A 12,240-nucleotide genomic window follows, 5' to 3' on the forward strand; every position below is an offset into this window, starting at 1 on the left:
CTACCAGACCACCAGCCCCTGCGGTCGAGTGCGCCCCCACAAATGAGGAGGTGTGATGTAGGGTGGAACCCTAGATGGCCGATCTTTCATGAAAGGAGCGGATCCCGACATGGAACACGAAGAACACGAGGGGAAACACGAGAGAATTACTCAAACCAACAAGATTCGGTCACACATATGCTAGATCCTCGAAACAGAAAGAGAGATACAAGATCCATGATCAACATAGGAAGATACAAAGGTAACCAGTTATTATCCATGAGGAGGTCTTGAGGGGTCTTCCCATGAAGGGGTTTGGAATACAAGATGGATCTTCTCCAAAGAGGTAACGGTCCCTCGCAATGGAGTAGATCCGGATGGATGAGCGAAGCTCTATCTCACATATGAGCTAACACAACGCTAACCTTAACTAGGAGGAGGTGGAGGAGTATATATAGTCTAGGGCCATGAAGGGGTAAGTGGGGGATACATGGGCCTCGGCCCGATACTCTGCACACAGACAGGCGTCGGACGTCCGCTCGGGACCGGTCGTCCGATGGTCACCGGACTTCTACTATTTCCGTTCTGTGAAGGTGGCGCTGGACGTCCGGTCCTGTTCGATCGTCCGCTCGCTGGGAGTTGTGGCCAGTCGTCCGGTCCGGGCCAGACATCCGCTCGCTATAGCCTGCGTCAGCTGGGACTTGGGAAGGTTGGGCTTCAGGTGACGGACGTCCGGTGGCTGTATCCCCAATAGCAGCTCTTCTTGTCCCTCGTACTTGGTGTCCTCGCCGTCTTGTCCATTGGATGTAGCTGCTCCATGGCTTCCTCCAAGTACCTGATCACACATAGTGTTTCTGCTTGAGGTAGTAGCCATGTCTCATGTATAGAAAGTGGTAGTTCGGAGAGGAGCGAGTTCACCTTGTGTCCAATGTCATATAGTCGAGGTCACATCTTATGGGGATGATCGTAGGATGCTCCGCATCAAGGTGCCGCTGGTCCTTGTTGCCGAGCCTCCGGCTCCAACCTGGGCACGTCACATAGTCCATTTCCTCCAAACAGGAGAACTTCTCGAAGAGCAAGAAGAAGCTGACAGAGTAGCCCGGAGGGCCAGTATGTATCAATTCATTGATGACACGCTATATAGAATAAGGCCCAATGGTGTGAAATTGAAGTGCATTTGCCGGGAAGAAGGAAAGGAACTGTTGGCAGTGATACACAAGGGTATGTGTGGCTCACACATTAGATCAAGGGCCCTAGTTGGAAAAGCCTGCCAGCAAGGATTTTACTGGCCCACGACCCTCCAAGATGCAATCGAGCTAGTCACCAAATGTGAAGCCCGCCATTTACACTCGAAGAATATCCATCAGCCTGCCCAAGCTCTCCAGATGACCCCTTTATCATGGCCCTTCTCGGTCTGGGGGCTCGACATCTTGTGATAGAGGCGAGGGTGTCCCAATGCTTCGATGAGATAGTTATCATTTTCTGTGGGAGTCGACCTTGACGATCTGACTATGAACATGCGAGACGTTGCACCTTAGCAATCGCTAAACCAACTTCCGAGGGGTTATTGACCACACCGGTCAGAATCAACCTAACCACGAGGGTCTATTTTCCTGCAAGCAAACAAAGAACAAGCAAGAAACTAAGATTGCAATCTGGATATTGTGAATATAACATGAAAGCTTTATTGACCAAGGTGGGGTTCTGTGACGTCTTTGTCTAGTCGTTGGACACAAAAGAAGTACGCGAAGTTGCAGCTATGGCGAACTTTTAATCTAAACAAAACCCAAAGTCTAAATGACGCCCTAAAGGCAGTATATATGGAGGAAGAGGGGGGAATTTCGTGGCCCTTGGGGAAGGGGTTCGAAACCAACCCTATCTCTTGTTTCCCCACACATACGGACTCTAAAAATAGCCTATACTTATGTATTTCTAAATTACATGGGCATGGCCCAATAATAAGGTGATGCAACACCTATAATAGCCTCTAGACGAAATTTGTGAAGTGGCATCTTGTATATTTTGTCCAAGACTTCATGCACTCATTACGGTGGCTTCAAAGTTCTGAAATCATCATTTGAAACTCTGTTCTTGTTTCCCTTGCGCATGCCATCATCTCCATGCTTGTTCTTGCTCCAATGTTCATCCTTCTCCCAGCTAGTCCCTTCATTTGTAAGAAAAACAAATGTATCCAATTTAGGCAGCATCATATTCTCATGAACATTAGAATCATTACCAAGAAACGAAAGTACCTGGTAATTTAATTGGTGAGCACGAGCTCTAGTAATTGGTCCAGTATGTATAGTAACAGGGGATGTGGGTGTAACAATGGTATTGATGTCCTCATCATCCTCACCTTCTTGAAATGAAGTCGTCCTCGACGAAAGCTCATCTTCCTCACCCAAATAAGGCTTCAAATCTGCAATGTTAAAAGTGGGACTAACCCCAAAATCTGCAGGCAGCTCAAGTATATATGCATTATCATTTACTTTCTCTAACACCTTAAAAGGACCATCAGCATGTGGCATTAGCTTTGATTTGCGCAAATCAAGAAATCTATCCTTACGCAAATGTAACCAAACAAGATCTCCAGGTGCAAACACAACATGTTTTCTACCCTTATCTCCAATAAGTATATATTTAGCATTCATACGCTCAATGTTTTCCTTAGTTAACTCATGCATTTTTAAAATCAATTTAGCACGTTTTTTAGCATCAAAATTAACCTTCTCAAAGATGGAAGAGGCAACAAATCAATAGGTGCATGAGGTAGGAAACCATACACAGTTTCAAAACGGCACATCTTAGTAGTAGAATGCAACGAACAATTATAAGCAAATTCAATATGAGGCAAGCATTCTTCCCACATTCTCTTATTATTCTTCAAAACAACACTAAGCATAGTAGATAACGTTCTACTGACTACTTCGATTTGTCCATCAGTTTGGGGGTGACAAGTAGTACTAAAAAGTAGTTTAGTCCCCAACTTAGCCCTTAAACATCTCCAAAAGTGGCTAAGAAATTTAGAATCACGATCTGAAACAATAGTATTTGGCACACCATGCAAGCAAATAATTTCATGATAGAACAAATCAGCAACATTAACAGCATCATCGCTTTTATGACATGGTATAAAGCGTGCCATTTTCGAGAACCTATCCACGACAACAAATATGCTATCCCTCCCCTTCTTTGTTCGAGGTAAACCTAAAACAAAGTCCATAGATATATCCTCCCAAGGAACACTAGGTACAGGCAAAGGCATATATAAACCATGAGGATTGAGTCGTGACTTAGCTTTTTGACATGTAGTGCAGCGAGCAACAAAATGCTCAACATCCCGTTTGATCTTTGGCCAAAAGAAATGTGTAGCAAGTATATCCTCCGTTTTCTTGACGCCAAAGTGTCCCATTAATCCTACTCCATGCGCCTCCTACAACAACAACGAACAGAGCTAGCTAGAATGCATAGTTTGTTAATCCATCATTAACGACGAACTTGTTCCACGTTCTTCCTTCTTTACAATTCTGCATTACATCTTTAAAATCAACATCATGCACATATTGATCTTTGATGGTCTCCAAACCAAATAGTTTGAAGTCAAGTTGTGAAAGCATAGTATATCGATGAGACAATGCATCAACAATAACATTTTCTTTACCCTTCTTGTGTATAATGACATAAGGGAAAGTCTCAATCAATTCAAGACATTTAGCATGTCTACGATTTAGTTTAGCTTGAATTTTAATATGTTTTAAAGATTCATGATCAGAATGTATAAGAAATTCTTTGGGCCATAAATAATGTTGCCATGTTTCTAAAGTCCGAACAAGAGCATATAATTCTTTATCATAAGTAGATAATTCAAACTAGGCCCACTCAGTTTTTCAGAAAAGTATGCAACGGGTTTGCCGTCTTGTAATAACACACCTCCTAATCTAATTCCACTAGCATCACATTCAAGCTCAAAAGTCTAATTAAAATTAGGAAGTTGGAGTAAAGGAGCATGTGTCAACTTATCTTTCAATACCGTGAAGGCTTCTTCATGTGTGGTACCCCAAACAAAAGGCACATCCTTCTTTGTAAGCTCATTTAGAGATGCACCAATGGTGCTGAAATCTCTCACAAAATGCCTATAGAATCCAGCGAGGCCAAGAAAACTCCTCACTTGTGTGACCGTTTTGGGTAGCGGCCAACTGTCAATAGCTTCAATCTTGGCTTTATCAACTTCAATTCCCTATGGAGTAACAACATAGATAAGAAAAGATGCTTGGTCGGTGCAAAAGGTGCACTTCCCAAGGTTACCAAACAAACGTGCATCACGTAGAGCGATAGAAACATCACGTAAATGTTCCAAATGTTCCTCCAAAGATCTGTTATAAATTAGTATATCATCAAAATAGACTACCACAAATCTTCCAATGAAAGAACGTAAAGCTTCGTTCATTAATCTCATGAAAGTACTAGGTGCATTAGTTAACCCAAAAGGCATGACTAACCACTCATATAATCCAAACTTAGTTTCAAATGTTGTTTTCCATTCTTCTTCCAATTTCATACGAATTTGATGGTATCCACTACACAAATCAACTTTGGAGAATATTGTAGAGCCACTCAATTCATCAAGCATGTCATCTAGCCTAGGAATAGGATGACGGTAACGAGTAGTAATATGATTAATGCCTCTACAATCAACACACATATGCGGCATACCATCCTTTTTTGTCACTAGTATAATAGGAACAACACAAGGACTAAGAGATTCGCGTATATAACCTTTGTCGAGAAGCTCCTATACTTGACGCATAATCTCCTTCATCTCCTCTGGATTGGTACAGTATGGTGCACGGATTGGCAGTGAAGCACCGGGAATTAAGTCAATCTGATGCTCAGTCCCTAGAATAGGTGATAATCCCGGTGGCACGTCTTGTGGAAAAGCATCAGTGAACTTCTGCAAAATTTTAGTGACAGCAGGAGGCAAAGAGGAAGGTACATCCTCGAAATAAAATAATGCCTTTTTGCACACAAAGCATAGCAAACAGATTTGTTGAAATCTAGATCATCAAGATCAGATTTGGTGGCAAGTAAACATGCACTTTTCAATTTAATTTCAGAAGCAACACTACATGATTTATTATTAGGAATCATTTGTTGCTCAAATTCTTTTGCCACAATCTGATTTGCACTCTTATTTTTCTCCTGTTTTGGTTTATTAGCTCTATTAATATCATCTTTCAAAATGGAATCAGGAGTCATAGGAAGCAAAGTAATATGGCTATCCTTATGAACAAGAGTATACTGATTATTTCTACCATGGTGTACATATTTTTTATCAAATTGTGATGGTCTCTCAAGTAATAAGGAACATGCTTGCATGGGTACCACATGACAGTCAATATAATCAGCATATGTAGAGATACTAAAATGCACACAAACAATACGTGTTACCTTAACCTTGTCGCAGTTGTTGAACCATTGGATGTAGTAAGGATGTGGATGTGGTCTTGTGGTGAGAGATAGCTTCTCCAACATCTCCATGCTAGCCAAGTTGTTGCAGCTCCCTCCATCTATGATGACGCTAACAGAACATTCCTTCACAACTCCTTTTGTATGGAACAAATTATGCCTCTGATTTTTCTCAGCTTGTGTGACATGCACACTCAAAACACGTTGAGCAACTAAACATTCATATCTATCAGCGCTTTCAGGAGCCATGTACTGTGTCTCATGATCAGAATCATCTCCACCATGTTGTTCACTTGTAATAAGAGCCAAAGTCTCCTCATCATAGTCACTAGAGGACTCATACCCACCATCCCTAGTAGCAATCATCACACGCTTAGATGGGCATTCTCTCACATAATGGCCTCCACCCTTGCAACGACGACAAATAATATCATCTATTCGGTTCTATTCTTCAGGTATTCCTTTGAATGACTCATCTTTTCAGGTAAGACAATTTGAAGATCTTCTTAGTCAGCCTATCTGTATTCTTATCCTCTTGTGCGAATCCAATCAGATTTTATAAAGCCAAAGCCTGAAAACCATTGTGGGGATCATCTTTTATCGGGAGACATGGCCTGGTTGTTTTTGATCGAGATTCCTAATCAATAGGGCAAAGAGCCCTTCACATGATCTGGTCCTACCTTTTGTCTATGCTATTTTTTTGTCCCTTCTCAGCTACTGTCCTTACTCCGGATAAATTGGAACACATTGATTCCGTTCGTTCCTGCCCTTCTCTTCAGGCCATAGTGCTTCTGAATTATTTCTATACCCCTTTGATGATGCAGCCTCTGACTCTCGTGGGTAAACTCCTACTTGATTAATTAGAACTTCTCTATCTCAACTGGTGGACCTATCTATCTTCTTCTTTTTATGAGATAGGGGTTTGCCATTCTCACGGATTGCTCATATTTATTTACCCCATTGAATAGTTTTTGCCTTGTTTCAGCCCTTCCTTCATCTGAACCTTCCAAGTACTAATCTATCTTTATGGGGAAGACCCTTCATCTGACCTCCGGGCTACCCTGTCAATTGTAAAAAGTAGTTGAGTTGTGTCTCGCATGAGCAAAAAGAGTGAAATGAGGACGTAAGCCCCCTAGGTCTTCCTCTTCCTTTTAAACTAATTGCTTTCGCTTGACTCTTCCAGTAAAAAAGTATATTGAGTGGTTGAAGGAAAGTGAAAAGGAATGTCTTTTTCATGTACCAGATCCGATGAGCCAGACATCAAGTAAAATGGACATACGATCAAAGAGTAAGGAGCAGTTATTTGCAATGACGGGTGGATTGGTCAGAGCTGCAGGGCGGGACTCGGTTATGGCATGATAAAGAGCTTGCTTCAATGCTCGTATTCAGGTAGAAAGTAAGAGCAGTAGCATATTCATAGGAGAGCTTTGTACTTGAAATTAGTAGTCCTGGTAGTTGGAAAAAAGCTCTTAATACATATTCAAAGCATCAAGATAGGTAGTCCTATCATTAGTGGACCGGTCATAGCAATTTAAGTAGAAATCTTGATTCGGGATCAGATCATTCAACTAAAGCTGTCAGGCCGGGTAGGCTTTGAGGAACATTGGGAGTTCCTTATGTTCTGACTCAGCAGATATGTCTATTGTGCCCGACAAAAACATATTTGCAAGGAGTTTGCCAAAGGCTTCCCATTCAGAAAAAAAATCAAGTATATTTCCCTTCTCCATTCTCTGCTCGGATGATTGCCGCTTGTGTGAATTTCATTGTTGTGGGTCCCGTGTCTGCTCGAATAAGATTGTTTTAGGATTATATTTAGTTGAATTTCTTGACTCCGCGGTGCTGGTTATCGAGTTTATGGCACCGCCGACCATCCAAAAAGTTAAAGATGGCGTTGGCATTTACTTATTATGCTCTCTTCTAATAGTGGTCCCTTGGTATTCAGGTTGTAAAATCCTGATAGGAAAGTCGACTGTTACACCTTGCTTTTGTAATGGCCTATCTTCTGTTAAAAGCTGAAAGATAAGGATTTTGCAAAACTTTTGCGTTCCTTTTTCTTTCAAAAGAAAACCTTACCATTTTTGGGCCACTGTTACCATTTCCATTTCCTGAACCTAAACCTAACTAATACTTAGTTGTTTCCATTTCCACATCTGGTGATAGATCCTCATCTTCTTCTGGCTCAAATCCCTTTTTCATATCCAGGGCAGGCTTTAGGTACGCCTCAGTTTGATATCATTAAAGATATGCTCGACCTTGTTTGTGTCCATGGTATCATCGTACGTACCTTCTACTATCAACCAGATGAGATGGGGTGATGTAGGGTGGAACCCTAGATGGCCGATCTTTCACGAAAGGAGCGGATCCCAATGAGGAACATGAAGAACGTGAGGGGAAACACGAGAGAAACACTCAAACCAACAAGATTAGGTCACACATATGCTAGATCCTCGAAACACAAAAGGAGATAAAAGATCCATGATCAACAAAGGATGATACAAAGGTAACCGGTTCTTCTTTGTGAGGAGGTCTTGAGGGGTGCTCCCATGAAGGGGTCTTGAATCCAAGGTGGATCTTCTCCGAAGAGGTAACGGTCCCTCACAATGGAGTAGATCCGGATGGATGAGCGGAGCTCTATCTCACATATGAGCTAACACAACGCTGACCCTAGAAAGAGGGAGGAGGAGGAGTATATATAGTCTAGGTTGGCGAAGGGGTACATGGGCCTCGGCCCTTCACTGTGTGCAGATACGTGGAGCCAGATGTCCGGGCATTGGGCCGGATGTCCGGGCCTTCGTGAGGAGCCGGATGTCCGGGCTGGCGGGGGTGGTCTCGATGCTCTCTGGATAGCCTGCGCCGGATTTCCGGGCAGGTGCCGGATGTCCGGCCCGTTGTGGGTGTTGGGAACGTAGTAATTTCAAAAAAATTCCTACGCACACGCAAGATCATGGTGATGCATAGCAACGAGAGCGGAGAGTGTTGTCCACGTACCCTCGTAGACCGAAAGCGGAAGCGTTAGCACAACGCGGTTGATGTAGTCGTACGTCTTCACGATCCGACCAATCAAGTACCAAACGCACGACACCTCTGAGTTCAGCACACGTTCAGCCCGATGATGTCCCTCGAACTCCGATCTAGCCGAGTGTTGAGGGAGAATTTCGTCAGCACGATGGCATGGTGACGATGATGATGTTCTACCGACGCAGGGCTTCGCCTAAGCACCGCTACAGTATTATCGAGGTGGACTATGGTGGAGGGGGACACCGCACATGGCTAAAAGATCAAATCAATTGTTGTGTCTATGGGGTGCCCCCTATCCCCGTATATAAAGGAACAGGGGGGAGGTCCGGCCGGCCAGGAGGAGGCGCGCCAGGAGGAGTCCTACTCCCACTGGGAGTAGGACTCCCTCCCTTCATTGTTGGATTAGGAGAAGGGGGAAAGAGGAGGGAGAGAGGAAGGAAAGGGGGGGGGCGCCGCCCCCCTCTCCTTGTCCTATTTGGACTAGAGGGGGAGGGGCGCGTGGCCCTTCCATAGCCGCCTCTCCTATTCTCCACTAAGGCCCACTATGGCCCATTAAGCCCCCGGGGGGTTCCGGTAACCCCTCGATACTCCGGTAAAATCCCGATTTCACATGGAACATTTCCGATATCCAAATATAGGCTTCCAATGTATCAATATTCATGTCTCAACCATTTAGAGAATCCTCGTCATGTCCGTGATCACATCCGGGACTCCGAACAACCTTCGGTACATCCGAACTCATAAACTCATAATATAACCGTCATCAAAACTTTAAGCGTGCGGACCCTACGGGTTCGAGCACTATGTAGACATGACCGAGACACGTCTCTGGTCAATAACCAATAGCGGAACCTGGATGCTCATATTGGCTCCCACATATTCTACGAAGATCTTTATCGGTCAGACCGCATAACAACATATGTTGTTCCCTTTGCCATCGGTATGTTAATTGCCCGAGATTCAATCGTGGGTATCTCAATACCTAGTTCAATCTCGTTACCGGCAAGTCTCTTTACTCGTTCCATAATACATCATCCCGCAACTAACTCATTAGTTGCAATGCTTGCAAGCCTTAAGTGATGTGCATTACCGAGTGGGCCCAGAGATACCTCTCCGACAATCGGAGTGACAAATCCTAATCTTGAAATACGCCAACCCAACAAATAACTTCGAAGACACATGTAGAGCACCTTAATAATCACCCAGTTACGTTGTGACGTTTGGTAGCACACAAAGTGTTCCTCCGGTAAACGGGAGTTGCATAATCTCATAGTCATAGGAACATGTATAAGTCATTAAGAAAGCAATAGCAACATACTAAATGATCGAGTGCTAAGCTAACGGAATCGGTCAAGTCAATCACATCATTCTCCTAATGATGTGATCTTGTTAATCAAATGACACCTCATGTCCATGGCTAGGAAACATAACCATCTTTGATCAACGAGCTAGTCAAGTAGAGGCATACTAGTGATACTTGATACGTCTCCAACGTATCTACTTTTCCAAACACTTTTGCCCTTGTTTTGGACTCTAACTTGTATGATTTGAATGGAACTAACCCGGACTGACACTGTTTTCAGCAGAATTGCCACGATCTTGTTTTATGTGCAGAAAACAAAAGTTCTCGGAATGACCTGAAACTCCACGGGATATCTTACAACAAATAATAAAAAATCCTCGCCAAAGATGAAGACCAGGGGGCTCACACCCTTCTCACGAGGGTGGGGGTGCGCTCTAGAAGACCAGGGGGCTCACACCCTTCTCACGAGGGTGGGGGCGCCCCCCTAGAGCGCGCCCCCTACCTCGTGGGCCCCTGGAAGCCCCCCGACTCCAACTCCAACTCTATATAACTGCTTTCGGGGAGAAAAATATAGGAGAGAAGAAATCATCGCGTTTTACGATACGGAGCCGCCGCCAAGCCCTAAAACCTCTCCGGAGGGCTGATCTGGAGTCCGTTCGGGGCTCCGGAGAGGGGGATTCGTCGCTGGCGTCATCATCAACCATCCTCCATCACCAATTTCATGATGCTCACCGCCGTGCGTGAGTAATTCCATCGTAGGCTTGCTGGACGGTGATGGGTTGGATGAGATTCACCATGTAATCGAGTTAGTTTTGTTAGGGTTTGATCCGTAGTATCCACTATGTTCTGAGAATGATGTTGCTATGACTTTGCTATGCTTAATGCTTGTCACTAGGGCCCGAGTGCCATGATTTCAGATCTGAACCTATTATGTTTTCATGAATATATGAGAGTTCTAGATCCTATCTTGCAAGTCTATAGTCACCTATTATGTATTATGATCCGTTAACCCCGAGGTGACAATAATCGGGATACTTACGGTGATGACCGTAGTTTGAGGAGTTCATGTATTCACTATGTGCTAATGCTTTGTTCCGGTTCTCTATTAAAAGGAGGCCTTAATATCCCTTAGTTTCCATTAGGACCCCGCTGCCACGGGAGGGTAGGACAAAAGATGTCATGCAAGGTCTTTTCCATAAGCACGTATGACTATATTCGGAATACATTCCTACATTACATTGACGAATTGGAGCTAGTTCTGTGTCACCCTATATTATGACTGTTACATGATAAACCACATCCGGCATAATTATCCATCATTGACCCGATGCCTACGAGCTTTCCATATACTGGTTTACGCTTGTTTACTTTCCCGTTGCTATTGTTACAATCACTACAAAATACCAAAAACATTACTTTGCTTTCATTACTCTTTTGTTACCGTTACCATCACTATCATATTACTTTGCTACTAAACACTTTGCTGCAGATACTAAGTTTCCAGGTGTGGTTGAATTGACAACTCAGCTGCTAATACTTGAGAATATTCTTTGGCTCCCCTTGTGTTGAATCAATAAATTTGGGTTGAATACTCTACCCTCGAAAGCTGTTGTGATCCCCTATACTTGTGGGTTATCAAGACTAATTTCTGGCGCCGTTGCCGGGGAGCATAGCTCTATTCTTTGAGTGACTTGGGATTTATATCTGCTGGACACTATGAAGAACTTGAGAGATCCAAAAACCAAGATCTATCCCTCAACTACGAGGGGAGGTAAGGAACTTCGATCTAGCCCTACACTTGATTCACCTTCTGTTATGAGTAAGCTTGTGACACCTACACCTGCTTCTGCTATTCGTTCTGATATATCGCATGTTATTGATGATGCTACTTCTGCTATGCATGATACTTATGATGAAACTACCTCTATGCCTGATACTACTATGCCACTTAGTGATTTTCTAGAGGAACGACTTGCTAGGGCTAGAGAGATTGAAAATATTGAATCTGATTATGAAGATGAAAGTGATGATGAAGAATCACTTGTTATTCCTAAGGGTTATTTATTTGATCAAGATGCTTCTTTAGCTATTTTAGCCTGCAAAGATAGATATGAACTCAAAAGGTTATTAGCTAAATGGAATAAGCAATCTCCAAATGCTAGGATGAGACCTGACCTTGCTTTTGCTACTTCACCTATATGTGTTGCTGATAAGGATTATGAATTCTTTGTTGATCCTGATAAAATTACTTTGGTTAAATCTGATCCTTTTCATAGCTATGAATCTGAAACTGTTGTGGCACAACTTACTAAATTAAATGATATAGCCACCCTGTTCACTAATGATGAGAGATCTCGCTACTTTTATATCCTTAAAATTTTTCCATTCTCATTAAAGGGTGATGCTAAGATATGGTCTAATTATCTTGATCCTGGTTGTGTGCGTAGTCCCCAGTATATGATTTATTACTTTTT

The sequence above is a fragment of the Triticum dicoccoides genome, chromosome 2A, assembly GCF_002162155.2.
Source record: "Triticum dicoccoides isolate Atlit2015 ecotype Zavitan chromosome 2A, WEW_v2.0, whole genome shotgun sequence".
NCBI classification, from domain to species: Eukaryota; Viridiplantae; Streptophyta; class Magnoliopsida; order Poales; family Poaceae; genus Triticum; species Triticum dicoccoides.